Genomic DNA, 15,018 nt, shown 5'->3' with positions numbered 1-15,018 from the left:
CTGACTCTGCGGCGGGGCTAGCCGGCGGCGCCCGGTGGGCGGGAGAAAGGCCGCAGAAGAGCCGCGGATAGGGCGAGGGCGGAGAGGGGGAAGCTGGCACCTCTGCTTCCCTCTGATTGGGCAGCCGGGGCCTCGCCCTGATTGGGTCGCGTCGGCGGCCCCGGCTCCGCCCGTTTCTCTTCCCCAGCGAGTGACGGGCCGGCGCCGGAGGGGAGGGGCGGGGCGGCAGAAACGGGAGTGTGTGGAGGGGCGGGCGGGGCGGGGCGGGGCGAGTGGGGGAGGGGCGGGCGGGGGGCGGCGGTTGGGCAGCGTCGCTGCTGAGGAGGAGGAGGAGGAGGAGGAAGGCGGGCGAGCGAGGAGGATGGTGGGCTCCGGGCTCCCGACGGTAACCGGGGGCCGCCGCGCGGGAGGGCGTGTGTCGGCGGCGCTTCCTGCGCGCCTTCCTGCCCGTCGGGCGGCCGGGCCGGGAGCCGGCGGGGGAGGCCCCGCGCCCTGACAGCGCGCGCCGGCGGGGCCCGGGCGAGGCCCGAGGGGCCGGGGGGCTGGGAGGCGCCGGGCCGCCGCTCTCCGGGGCGCCTCGCCCGGCGGGGCCCGGGGCCGGCTTTCGCGCGGTGCCCGCTCCGGGGGCCGCGGGCCGGCGCGGCTCTGACAACGGCCGGCCGGGGCCTGCGGCGGCGGCGCCGGGCAGCGTCCGCGCGAGGGCGAGCCGGGGGCGTCGGGCGCCCCGTCCGGCCCCCTCCGCCCCCGGGGGCGCCGGGCCGGGCCGCGGGGCGCCCGGAGCGGGGCGTCGGGGGGCGTGTGACCGCCGGCCGCGGCCTAGGCGCGGCGGCGGTGACGCGGGCGGGTCCCGCCGCCCCGCGCGGAGCCCACCTCTCCCGGCGCCCCTCGGGGGGCGCGCGCCGGCGCGGGGTGCCCGGCGGGGCGGGTGTCGGGCGCGGGGCTGCCCCGGACACCCTGGGGGGCCGCCCGCCGCGGTCGCGCCGCGGGATGGAGGAGGAGACCCCCCGCCCTCCCCGCTCCCCCAGCTCCGCGCGCTCGGGCGCCGGGACGGAGGATTTTCCCCCGGCCCCTCCGTGTCCATTGTTTTGCGCCGTCCCCTCCCCCGCCCTGCCTAGGTGGGAGCCGGAGACTCCAGACCCTGGACCGCCGGCGAAAATGCGCGCGGCGCCTGGGCCGGGGTCGCGTGGGTTTCCAAACAGGTGGAGGGACTGTCAGGAGTGGGACGTGCTGACCGTGGAGTTGATCGGATTTTTTTTTTTTTTTTGGGGGTCTCTGTTGCTTTGGAGCCTAATGGGGGTGATGAGAATAAAAGAGGAAGCGCTGTTTTGCAACCTACCCAAAGAAATGTTTTCGGAGTCTCTGGGGATGCTGAAGCCAAATTGGGTTGCAGATGTGGACGGTGTGGCTGCTGCTCCCAGCCCCTCTACCGCCAGGCTGGAGCTCAGCCTCCACCTGTGCAGTTTTGTTCCCTGTCTTCCCAGACGGCGGTGGTAGCTGCTCGTAGGGATGAGTGTTTGTTAAACTTACTCCTGACGTTTTTCAGCTTTCCCGGGTGCATTTGTGGAACTGGATATTTTTGTATCTAAATGTAGCATCAGCGCTGAAAAAAATGTTTTCATTTGAAGGACCTGTGTATTAGCGTGTTATTGTCTGCCCTCGCCTTTCTATGCGTTAGCCCTGATTGCGGGTTGTTACTATGTATTTGAAGAGACTTAGATGTTGGGTACAGTCTGCAACATTTTTTGTTTCAAGTGTTGATGTTTTTCTAAGTGACAGTGACCAGAATTTTTAGGACTAAAGTATGTAAATGACCGTGTATACGTATGGAACTTAGACTGCATGTGATGTCTTTTAAATACTTGCTTGAACATAAGGTGCCCTACAACTTTTCTTATAAATACACATTTGCGACATAGACCCCAGACAAAGGCTTTGTCTAAAAGGTTTGTAGGATTCTAATGACTTAATTGTAACATCAAGCTAAGATAGAAAACTATATCCTTGAAATGCCGATTTTGAAGTATGGACCTGACCTGTCTTCTGAGGATACTACTTCCCAAGTTTTTTGTTGAGTTTTTGAAAAAACAACTGCATTTATCCTACGTTGGCATTTGTATTCAGACCTGTCATTGTCAAATGCATTTTTAAAATTGTTATCGTTTTTATGGGTTAAGGAGTGATATTATGAGAAAAATTAGTGGCAGCGAACAGCTGGATTTTTTTTTTTTGCTGCTGTTGTTTTAGCCATCATATTCGCAAAGCTGATGAGAGCTATGTTTTGATAATTGTAGCAAGTAAGGGTCATACAACCACTTGTGAACTACAAACCGGTCGGTACTACAAACCAGCATTTTTCAAGAGAGACATCAAAATTATAAATTCTTTTGTTCTTGATGGAATTATCCTTTTCAAGTATTGCTGTTTTTTCAGTGGCTGGGACAGTCACAATTTGTCCCACATTCCAAGAGCTATAAACTGGAGTTCTATGTGGAATACTCCCCAACATGGCTTCCAAATAGTTACTGGTATCTATTTTGCCTTGACTTACCAATATGGGTTGTGGGGAAAAGGTGAATAAAATTGGAATTCTTTGTTACCCGGGCAGTTAAATTGCAGTCATATTTGTTTTAAAAATATGCTGGGTTATCAGTGTCTGTTGTGTAATTTAATATTTTTGCCATACAAAAATATTAAAATATTTTAATTTTTAGATTTTTTTCTAGTCAGAAGGTAAATATGAAAATAATCTGTTGTGTTTTAAGTAAAATATATGTGTATATATAATATATGAATATAATAAGTAAAATATATGTGTATATATAATATATGAATATAATTTGCTATCCTTGTATCCCCTATTTTAATTGCTTGATTGGACTTCTGAGTTTTTTGTCTGCTTGTTATACTGAATCAAAGTTATACCTTATAAATCTTTCTGGAAATATTTTTTCTCATCTGTGTTAGTGAAGTGATTAAAATTTCGTGTTTTCTTATCCTGTCCAAACTTTTAAAATCTGAAAAATTTACAAGTTGTAGGTGACCTATGATGTGCTTGAACTTGATATGTTTTAGAGGATTCTGAAATGTAATCGTCAGTTACTGCAGCTTGAAAGGAATATGCATAAGTCTGAGAAATTTATGTTCTGAAATATGTGATTGTATTTTTTATGGTAAAGTAATGTTTATTCTTTGTTTTTTTCCCCCGGTTCCCAACTTTTTAACACAGTATCTGTAATTCAGCAAATCAAAGTACTAACACATGAAAAGAGTATTCTCATTGCAAAGGGCTTTTCAGCTTTTGAAATGTTAGTAACATATGTGCTTTTTGAGAGAGTATGAAGTTCCCATTATCAAGATTGAAAAGAACTAATTAGATTTCACACCATATATCTCATTCCAACTTCCCTAAAGATTGGAACTGCAAAAAGTAGTGTATGCAGTAAAAGGTAAGGGTTCTTTAACCAGAAAGAAGGAATATATTGCTTGAAATTAAAATATTACAGGAACCCTTAAGAGAGTGTATAATTGGTCCCTATGTGAAATGAGGCTGAAAGACTTTCATGAAGTATCTTGGCATGTCTGTCTTCTGATTATTTATAGCATTGTGAGCACTCACAATTTAAGCACTTTATTTGCACTCACGTACTAATTATAAATCCTATAGTTTTAATTAAGTAATTTCACTGTTGACAAAGATAAATCTTTTTGTTTTAGTTTTCTGATGTCTTCGAGGAAAAGTGGAAATGACTGATGGTTTTTAGAATTTGTAGTAAATTCCATCAGTTAAATTTGGGCTTTCTCAGTTTCTAGTTTTGTACAGCACTCCTTCCTGCATTGAAGATTTTCACAGATAGTCTTCAGGTTAACTTTAAAATTTTGTTCTATGGATGTTTCTTCCTAACTACAGTTTCATATACACGAATGTCATAGGCCTTCTGCTGAGTGCCATGTATGTTCCAGAATCTGAGAACTGTGTTCCCTACTTTTAGTAAGTTCACAGTTTGTTGATTTGACTGTACAAATCAATAGTTAATTGCTTTACAAGGTGACAAGTGCTTTGATAGCCATATACATTGAAGAACTCAGACTGCGTGTGTATCTAGCAGTGATTACTGGATGATAGGACCTGAACTAACTTTCTAGGAATAACTAGAAATAACTAGGAATAGCTAGAAATAACAAGGAATAACTAACTAGTAGGATAGGGAGAGGGTAGAAAAAGCTCAAAGGTTAGAGCTGTTTGGGTCCATTGGAGAAATACAAGTGAATAGAATTTGAATTCTCTGTGTGACCTAAAATATTAGGTTTTCATTAAAGCCTGCATTTTTAGATTTTTATTTTTTGTGTGCCTAATTTAATTTAATGAACTGTCCCAAATTATTTACATCTTTTAACTATGTATATGTTTTGTTAATATTTTAATTAAACACGAGAACATTATCAACCTGCTATGCAATAATTCCAAGACTTAGAACTTGGATAATGATATGCCTCAAAATCATATTTAAATCTTTTTCTCAGCACTTATGTATCTAATTAAGAATAACAGTCTATCCCTTGGAACTCATAATAAGTTTTTTTATTATAAATATTCAAAATTCACTCTTCTGAGCTCATTAAAAAACTTTTTTATACTTATTTCTGTGTGCCACTGTTTCACGTGGATAAGTTGGACTTCATGATCAACAGTTACCTCCGTACAAGTCTTTGTATGGTCTTACATGATTTGAAAGTTCTCTGAATATTAAGTAATTTTTCATGCCGTATAATTTAAGCCTGCTTTGAGGGCATAATACGGTATTCTTTTGCCATCCCAAATATCATTCCCCCTGAAGTTGCCATAGTCTCTCATTTTAAAACATTCTTGTTTTCTTTGGTTTTAATCCCTATTTAAGAAATTATTTTTAATATCCCCCCACCCCTGCATTTTAGCAATTACCTTAACATTTAACATCTTAACATTTTAACAGTTACCTTAACATTTTAACATCTTAATAGCTTTCTGGTATCATCTCCTTGAATATAATCCCATGTCATCTTCACTTGGCTAACCTCCTAATTTGCCCATCAGACCTCCCTGTTAAATCCTTCGAGAGATCTTCTCTGATCCCTAAATTCTCCTGTTTTACTGTTTTAAGGTCTCTTAGCATCTATACTTTCTCTTTCATAACACTCGTCATTTTTGTAATACTGTGTTTAATGTCCTTTTTGCTAGACTCTAAGCTGCGTGAGGAGCATAGTGTATGTCTACCCACCTTTTCTCCAGTATACAATGCATAGGCCTTGTAGATTCCTAATAGAAAATTAGTTTCATAGTCTAGAGCTCCCAAACAAACAGGTCACACACACACAAAAGTCAAAGAGATCATAGATGTGCTCTTATCTTAAACACATTTCCTGTTCTTAGAACCATTGAAGGTCTTAATTCAATTGACTTTTAAATTCTCACATAAGGTACACTTTTTGAAAGTTTTGATAGCCAAATGTAGAAAGTCTGGGATACTCCTATAAACCATAAAATAGGTGAAAATAAGACTAAATGAAGCAATTAAAAAGCAGATACAAGACTTTTTAAAAAATAGTTTACGGCCGCTTAATGTTATAAATATATTTGGACTTTTTAAAGACACTGTATGTAAAACAGTGTAACTAATTATAAAAGCACAAAAAATAGATTCATCGGTTATTAAGTTTTGCTGAAGATATCACAGGATGGTGTATTTCAGAAAAGTTTTCATCTGAAATGATACAATTTAAAACTTAATGTGTTAAGTGTTTGTAATTGTAAGGATTTACTTAATGAGTGAAACAGCAGGCAACAGTAGGTGCTGAGTACAATTTTTGAAGCAAATACTTAGAGTACTAAATCGGTACAGTATAATATTATTACTTTATAGTTTTTAGAAGTGGATTTTATACCTACCATGTATTTATTTACTTAGCTAAGATAAATGTCAAATTTAGTAATGACATATTTTTCTTCATCAGTTTTGAATGAAAAATACCTGTTACAATGATAGGACAAAATGACATAAGTATTTCTGCAACTTTTTTTTTTTAAAAAAAGAATAAACTTTATTCTTTTGCACTGCCTGGTAACCTAGACTGGAAAATTAGATCGGAGGTCATAATTACTTTGCTAGAAGTATGTGGAGTTTAACAGATTGGGTAACCATAGCTTATGTTTAATTCAGTTTTGTTTGTATGTCTTCTGGGACAAAGAATTCAAAGATTTCACTAAAGGGCTTTAATTCTGATTAAAATAAATTGCATTTTATCTTAATATTGTCATCTACTGGCTGCTATGACTATATAAATATACATAGAAAAGCTGGTTATTTTTTATTTTGTTGCTAAAATAAATATTGGTTTATCTCCCATGTGTTAATTACAGTTTTAAACTCAGAGACTTTGGATGCTTATATACTAGCAACTTAAAATAGTAAGGTTTTATGATTTAATCTGAAGACATTTATTTCTGTACTTTGGAAGTAGTGATTTGAAATTCTTAATACTAGAAATATGGCCTAGTTTCAGAACACCCACTAAGCAGCTGTGGGAAGTCAGCATGCTAAGCGGCTTGTAGTGCTGCAGTATTTTTTAATTTTCCCACCTCCTGTTACATAACAGCTTATAGTAGTGCACGTAGAACATGAGTATTTGGGACAAAAATAAAGTGTATTGAAGTCCCCAAATATGTGATACTGTGTTAGTTTAGTGCACTGAGGATCTAAAGATTATCAAATTTGCTAATGGTCAGTGAGTATTTGAAGTAAATACTCACTGGTTGCAAATAAAGCATGAAAAAAAAGAAATGTTTTGGGGCTGGAGAAAAAATTACTTTTTAAAAATAAAAAAGCAAAATAAATTTTTGAAGAGCAAAAAAATTTAAATTTAGGGTATTTATGAAAATTCTTATTTGAAACATTAGATAACTCTGATATAAACATTTTTATGATGCTTATGTACTTGAAATAATTTTAAACATTTCCCCCAGAGTGTTTTGCAACCCAAGCACTCCGTTGTGTCAGCTGTGAGACCCAGATACTGAAACTGATTAGAACTAACTACAAACTAAAAGAATGAAAGTTCCTAGTTTCAGGAAAGTATGATTACAAAGACATTTGATGAAATATACTTTTTGCCAGTTTATTAATTACAAGAGTTTGAGTTGATCTGCACTAATTGTAGAATTCAAATGGATGTTAATTAAATGTTTTAATTTAAAGATTTTTATGATATGAAAGGAAGGTCTTAATAAATTTATTTTAAAAGTCAGCTATGTAATTTTTGTAGATTAGCACTGTGAATAATGCTTTAATGCATGACTAATTGTCTGCATACAAAAATATACAAATTTTATCTGTCCTTTTCTTAACAGTAACTCATTTATATGTGCCTCTCTCTCTCTCTCTCATACACACACATATGTATAATTTCTTGTTATAATCAATGTAACAATAATGACCCTGTGGCAAAATTTTGAAGATCTTTATTTCACTGAAGAAAGTTAAAATTAAGTTGAATATAATTGAAGTTTTTGCTGTCTTATATTCAAATTCTTTGAAAATTGACACTCTGTAAATGGTAGTCAAGTGCTTAAAATAAAAATAATTTGTTGATTACCACATTTCTTTCCTGACCATACCATTATCCAATTTTTATAACTAACAATTTGATAATTTTTGAGTTGCTTAGGCAAGTAATTAAAATTAAGTATTGCCAAATAATGTTTTTTTCTTTCTGGCATGATTTAAATAATATACCACTTGCTAACTGCAAATTACTAAATGATTTACATCTTTGTGGTGTGAGAATTTTTTACATCAAAGCTTCTGTAAACTATGTGGGAATCATATTTTGGGATTATAGTTACAAGATAGCAGATAGTACATAACCAATTGGGAGCTGGTTTGGTTTCATACATTAAATTGGTTTAATACACAGAAAATGTCTTTATGTGTATTCAAAAATATAAACAAGGACTGCCTTCCAATATTTTTGAGTAGCTATTCTAATGGGAAGAATTTTTATTAACCTTAAGTTAAACTGGGCCTGACTGACCACTTTTATTTCTTTTGATCTTTTATGAGGAAGATTTTCACTTTGGATTAAAAATATGCAGAAAAAAATGTAATTACATTTTGAAGCCCATAATATGTTATACAAAACTTACTTTTCTGTCAGGATAAGTAGATAAATAGAATAATTACTTGAACATAAGTATTTGTCAAATTATCTTTAAAATAAACTATATAGACATGATAACAACTATTGGTTTTATAATAATGGCAACTTACTAAATACTGATTTTTTTTTTTAAAAGATTTATTTATTTATACAAGCACTGGGTACAGTCAGAAGAGCAGGAGGGTGACAGAATTCACCAGAGCCAGAGCGGGGAACAGAACAGGCAGACTGATGAAGTACACTGCTGAGGGGAGCAGCGGGCGCAGCAGGAGAGGTCTGCACGCCGTGTGGGACCCTCGCTAGTGGCTGGGGATCGAACCGGCGCTGCAGAGGCTGCTGGCAGCTTCACAGCCCAGTGCTCAACCGCTGCGCCACCGGGGAGGCCCTAAATACTGATTTTTTTTAAAAAAAATCAAGTAAAATCAAAATGTTAATTAGGCAGTTAGTTGCCTGTAAACTGCCAGCACTCTGACTGACTGACTGACAACGATAAACTTTATGTCAAATAAACTTTTTCAAGTTTATTGTACATACATATAAAATATTACAACAAATTATAAGTATATCTACCACTTGTGAACTTTAACTAAGTCAATAAACCAGAGTAACCAACTAAGCAGCTAAAAGAGTAGAATATTATAAACTTCTCAGAAGTTTGGCCTAGTACCCACTACCTCTAAATACTGATTCTTGAATGTAAGACTCTGAACTTGAGACCACACACTCAGCTAACCTTGCTATGTATAGTACATTTATTTTTGTTTTTTTTTCTAAGTTTCTGATAGTTTATAGAATGAGTAATGGAATGGATTTACAATCAGATAAGATGTAGTGAAGAAATGTGTGGGTTTATATATACAAAAAGTGAAGCAGTTAAATGTAATTCATTTTTAACTTAAAAATACTGGAAATCATTTTTAAGCTTTATTGACCACTCTTGTCATTTTAGTGCATATAACCTAAGATGGCAATTACATTTTATCTTTTGCTTTACATTGATAATTAGGCAGCCAACTTTGATTTATTGCCAACTTGCCCATGGGAGTGACGAGTAAAGTCACTCTTGGGAATATTTAGGCTGTGTATGACATATTTTGAGTCTTTGGCAAGAAAGGCAGTTTAAGCAAATATGCGTAGGTAAATCTTTTTTGGAAAAGTGTGCAGCATAAGAATATTTTGGATGTTTATTGCTGTAGCTTAGTTATATTGGGACATTCTACCCTACTTCTGCCTTTTATTTTGAGACTTTGCTGGAAAATCATACAACTTGTGTCTATATAATGATTTGAAGTGTTTTACAAAGGAACTGTAACCCCAATTGGCTTATATTATGGCTTTGATACTGTTTAAAACTTTTGTTTGCCCACAAGCAAAGTTACATAGTAAGTCTCCTGCTTTCCCTTAAGGAGTGCAGATTTCCTGAAAAACTCTCATGTATTTGCTACTATAGAAAATAAGTTAATCCTGTATACTTATTAGTCAGAACTACTTCATCTTGCCTCCTCTCCAAAAGGGAGGGGCGAAGTTGTGTGGATGAAGTGAAGTTGCTGTGAATTGTACTTTCTTGTGCGCAACTAATCATGGACCAATTAATTCTAATTAGCATGAACTAGTGTGGAGCATTGTGTTTTATTTTTCATGGACTTCTATTCCTTTAGCCTTTATGAAAGCTCTTATTACCTCAGATTTACTCGTGCTGCTCAAGGATGTGTTTTTCCTTTTCTATCTGAATAATAACATTCCTTTGAATTTATTTTGGGTGTTTATTTTATCTTTGGTCTTCTATTTTGAGGATTCCTTTTAACTCTTGAGCCACAAAAATATATGACTTTATGTGGTTTGAAGCAGAGCACAGTTTGTCTTTTAAACTAACTAAAAGGATAAGGAACATTTCAGACCTTTATAAACAAGTGAAAATACCATGAAATTCTGCACTTTCAGGAATTTATATCAAAATCTGAGTGCTCTAGAGTTAATTTTGAATAGAATATACGGAGATTGGCATAAGACAGTTTTTTTTGTCTTTGTTTATTGTTTCACTATCTTCTTTCAGCAGATATTTTCTTTGAGCACTTACTGTGTGCTCAGTAAATAGTTGGTATCTTTGAGGCAGCATTGTTTTACAGCATGGTATATGATAGAGAGCTACAGGGTCACACCTCTTCAGTTATATGTTTCTGTACTCACTACCAAAGCACCAGATCTGTTGGGCCTACTCCCCACTCCCCACCTTCCCCTTCTGGTAGCCTCATTTCTGTAGTTCATAATTGTCCTTGAAGTTGCAGTACACTTTACAACATAATTGTTTCTTTGTGTTAGGAGCCTGCCATCTAGTAGGGTAGATAAAGCCAAGTTAATAAATATTTATAATTCTTTCAGTAAATATAACTGTTGTATAGGCTAAGTATTGCTTCTAAGTACTAGGATATAATTGTGAAAAAGACTAAAGTGTATTTGTTTTCCCGTTACTTTAAATAAGGGAATCAGACAACTTACTGGCAAGTGTAGTAGAGCATCATAAATGTTTTGATACAAGAAATTTTAAATGGGAGCATGGAGGGGGGTATTCAGAAAGACGAGTAATCATGAAAGGCTTTCCAGACCTCTGAGCTGAAATCTGAAGAATACATAGGAGTTAGCTCAGGTTGCTGTAAACTGGTGTCTCTGGCAGAAGGAAATAGCCTGTGCAAAGTCCTAGGGACAAAAGGTAGAAGGGCCTGCTATTGGCTCTAAAAGAACTTCATGTGACCAGAGTGCAAGGTGGGAGATGCTAGAGTTGTGAAGAGGAGAAGTAAGTAGCGTCCATATCTTGACAGGCTTGGTGATTACTTTAAGAATTTTGGATTTTGTCCTGATGCTGGGTTTGTGTGGCCTACCCACTCTCCCCCTGTTTTCTTTTTTTAAATTTTTTTTTAAGATTTATTTATGCACACAAGAACTGGGGTGCAGGCCAGAGGTATAGGGCAGGGGCATGAGAGGATTCATCAGAGACAGAGTGGGGAACAGAACAGGTGGATTGACTGAAATACACTGCTGAGGGGAGCAGCGGGCAAGTCAGGAGAGGTCTGCCGTGCCATGTGGGTCACCTCCCTGGCCAGGAATCAAACTCATACTGCAGTGGCTGTGGGTTGCTTCATAGTGCTGCATCTTAACCCCTTGCACTCCCAGGAAGACCCCTCTCTCCCTGTTTTAAATTGAACACTAACCTCCTTAGACTTCAACCTTTGAAAGATCACTCTAATTATAGTGACTAGGTTAGGAACAGAATGGGAAAGTGAGACCAGTTAGAAAAGTATTAGAGGGAGGAGTGATTCAGTATACCCTGAAGCAGGGTAGTGGCAGTGACAATGTAGAGAAGTTGATAGGGTAGGAGAGATTTTGGGAGATGAATAAATAGAGTTTGATTATTGTTAGGAAGTGGGAGTTAGAGGGGTGAAGGAATCAGGATGATTTTAGGATTCCTGAACCCCTCTCACTGTTTTTAATTGATTTATTCTTAGATATTTCTTTTAAGAAACTTTTTCCCCAACCTCTAAGGTTGAATTTAGTGCTGGCTTTTTATGTTTCAGCAGCTCCTACTAAGCTGTGTTCTTGCCAGTTCCACTTGTTCATAAATTTTTAGGCAAGTGCTTTGCCTTAATATTGTTGCATACTTAGCATCTTGCACCATACATGATACTTGATATATGTAAAATAAATATTGACTCAATGAAAATATAGTTTTAACATCTATAAAATTTAAATATAATTGGAGAAAAAATATTTTTCAGAAATGCTGATATCTAAAAAACTTTTAGTATATTTATTACATCATCCTTCATTTTTGTACAATGTATGATTTCCCCATGAAATTCCCCCCACCAGTTCACCAGTGCACCATCACCATATCCCTTGTGCTCTTCCCACCCCTGTCCGACCCCTCTCCCTCCTCCTCCCCTATAGAATGTCTCTGGCCTATGGTTGCCTGTTGATTTTGATTCAAAAAAACTTATAAGTTTAATGTGAATCAGATCACTTGACACACTTTTGAATATCAATGTACTGTGTTCTAATCTGAAGTGCTGGGTATTCTTATTTCTTCTTGGGCTGTCATGGATTAGTTTCAATGGACTGTGATAGACATAACCTAAAAGTCAGTTGATATGAGATGCTTTGTGGTCTAATGTTTTTAGTCTAATATGAGACTTTTTCTTTTAATGAGTGTATTTAGCTTATCTATATTTGTTACAACATTTTGCTTATTTACTCACCTTTCATAGCTTAGGGATCAAGAGATAAATGGAACTACAAGAATTAAAGTCTTGTAGAACTTAAAGGTGTAAATCAGTACAGTATAAAAATGTAATCCTGATTGTGTACAAGATTATGTCAACTTAATGTATCCTGCAAATGCATATAGTGGATTTTGGAGTCAAATATTTTATTCTTGCAAATTTGCCAGTTATAGTATGTGTGATCTTTGACATGACATTTGATATCTCGCAGTCTCAGTTTCTTTACTGGTAAGTGGGAATTAATTTGCCTTACATTTATTGTAAGGGCTTAATAAGAGTTAAAAACACTTAGCATAGTGCCTGGAATGTAATAAGTGCTCAATAAGTATCATCTACTGCTGCTAGTGGTATTATTTCAGGTTTACATGGTGCTATTGAACAAATTAACTTCCATAATTTTGATGAACTCATCTGTTAAGTGAGAATGAGAATAATACTTCTTGGGCTGAACTGAAGATAACAAGTCTTATACCATTATGACTGGGCAGGTAAAAGCAGAGGGAGTAGAAATGGTTTAAAGACACGTCTGTCTTCAGTACCACGAGACTGTGACATATGTGGCACTTCCATTTCTGGCCAGTTAGACTCAGAATGTCTACCCCGTAGTGCTCATAAGATCCTAGATGATGAACCTGTGGCAGAGTTCAGTTTCTCTTAGTTTCTTAACTATGGCCCTTTATGCTTTCATCTCAACCTCTACTTGTTTACCTTGTTCTCTGCCATTTGTCTCTCTTGTCACACCAACACCCATGTCTTTTCCAGAGAGAGGTTACAGGTAAGCATTTAAGCAAACACTTTGGGATATGTTCTTTGTCCTTTGTGCTCTTATATAGTAATGTAACTCACATTTATATTTTTCATTAAACACAAAACTCTCAAATCATATTATAAAGAAGTTGCATTTTAGGAATTAGGTCCAAAAGTCAGCACATATAGTGAAAATAGTGTATAATAAAAATGTCCCTTCAGTCTGTAAATGCATGTAAAGTATAGTAGATATGGTTTTGCATATACATTATATGTGATTTTTTGCAGTATAACATAACTAATGTGAATACTATGCTTTATAGAGTTGTAATTTTATAGAGGTTATATTCATAACCTCTATAACCTATATGCATAACCTATATGCAGATGTTGCTTAAATATAGCAAAATTTTGAAGACTGATGTATTCTTGTTTCTTTGCTGTGATGATTTTATCAATTCCTTTTACTCTTAGTTATTTAATGATTTTCTATTGCCTTCAGTTAGTTCAGATTTTCCCTTGAACATATTAAGGAAATCAGTAGCACTCACTCAGCCTGGCTACTTGGGTAATTGGTAATATGTTTTTGAAAATGGTTGGGAATCCTGAAAAATAATTCACATATTCTTTATATAGATTGACTATATACTTGAGTAGAAAGGCAAAAATAGTGCTTTAAATCTTTAAATCTTTTTTTAAATAAAAGATTTAAAAAAGAGGCCCTCATTCAGGGCCTCTCTGGTGGCACAAGGGGTTAAGGACAGCACTAAGAAGTCATCCGCAGCCACTGCAAGGGGTTAAGACACAACCTGTGAAGCCATCCGCAGCCACTGCAGCACAAATTCGATCCCCAGCCAGCCAGGGAGCTACCCACATGGCACAGCAAACCTCTCCTGTCTCACCCACTGCTCCCCTCAGCAATGTATTTCAGTCAGTCCACCTCTTCTGTTTCCCATTCTGTCTCTGGTGAATCCTCTCATCCCCCACACCTCTGGCCTGTACCCAGTTCTTGTATGCATAAATAAATAAATCTTAAAAAAAAAATCCTTCTCATTCTTTTTGATGGCTTCATAATATTCTACAAAATAAATGGGCATAATTAATTCATTCCCTGATTCATTCCAAACAAACATTTGGTTTGTTCCCTGTCCCTTTTTCCACTGTCTTACCAACACTGTTCTTTTTTATATTTTCATCAATTTTATAGGTATAACATTTTTCATTGCATTTTAAAGCAAACATTCTTCTAATTACTAATGCTGTCTTTCTAGAGCTTTGAAAAGGCCAGGAGAAGGGAACTCAGTTAATTTGAACATTTTCTGTGTAACTTTGGACCCACTGCAATTAATTTATGAAACATTGGGTTAGCATATTAACTTACCTTGTCTCTACCCTTAACTATAGTTGAGAAACCACTGCCTTAAACTTGATGTTTCTTAATCCTTTATGTGTGCTTAACTTTTAGATATGTATCCACAAACAAATGGATTGTTTTATATGCTTTAAATCTTTATACAAATGGGAGCACTCTTTGTATATCACTCTGCAACTTTTATGTTTCTTCTTGTTTTTGGGGGGAGGGTGGTTGTTGTTCACCATTGTTTCTGAGATTTGTACATATTGCTTCCTGTGGGTGTAGTGATTGGCTTTTACTGTGTAGTAATACCTTGCCTCAGCGGCTCATTGTGCAAGTGTGTTTTCATAACCTAAAAGTAGAATTGATGGATCTAATGGGTGGATATAGTAAAACTTCAAGAATGATGAAACTATTAAAAAAATTCACCAGATTTTTGTCAAATTGTCTTCC

At 38.0% G+C, this 15,018-nt stretch overlaps 1 protein-coding gene across 2 annotated transcripts in view; it reads left to right on the top strand.

Annotated features, from left to right (window-relative positions):
- SHOC2 (SHOC2 leucine rich repeat scaffold protein) overlaps positions 1 to 15,018 on the top strand; it is a 56,510-nt gene that overhangs the window by 506 nt on the left and 40,986 nt on the right. The window contains exon 1 of one of the 2 annotated variants that reach the window (XM_037496879.2): positions 325 to 385. The exons of the other annotated variant lie outside the window; for it this stretch is intronic. The gene's annotated coding sequence lies outside the window, so the exon portion shown is untranslated. Of the gene's footprint in view, positions 1 to 324; positions 386 to 15,018 lie in introns of those variants that run through there. 2 annotated transcript variants of the gene reach the window in all.

Source organism: Talpa occidentalis, unplaced genomic scaffold (assembly GCF_014898055.3).
Source record: "Talpa occidentalis isolate TD23 unplaced genomic scaffold, MPIMG_talOcc4v2.1 talOcc4.8, whole genome shotgun sequence".
In the NCBI taxonomy this organism is placed as follows: Eukaryota; Metazoa; Chordata; class Mammalia; order Eulipotyphla; family Talpidae; genus Talpa; species Talpa occidentalis.
This window is presented reverse-complemented; position numbering and strand designations above follow the sequence as displayed.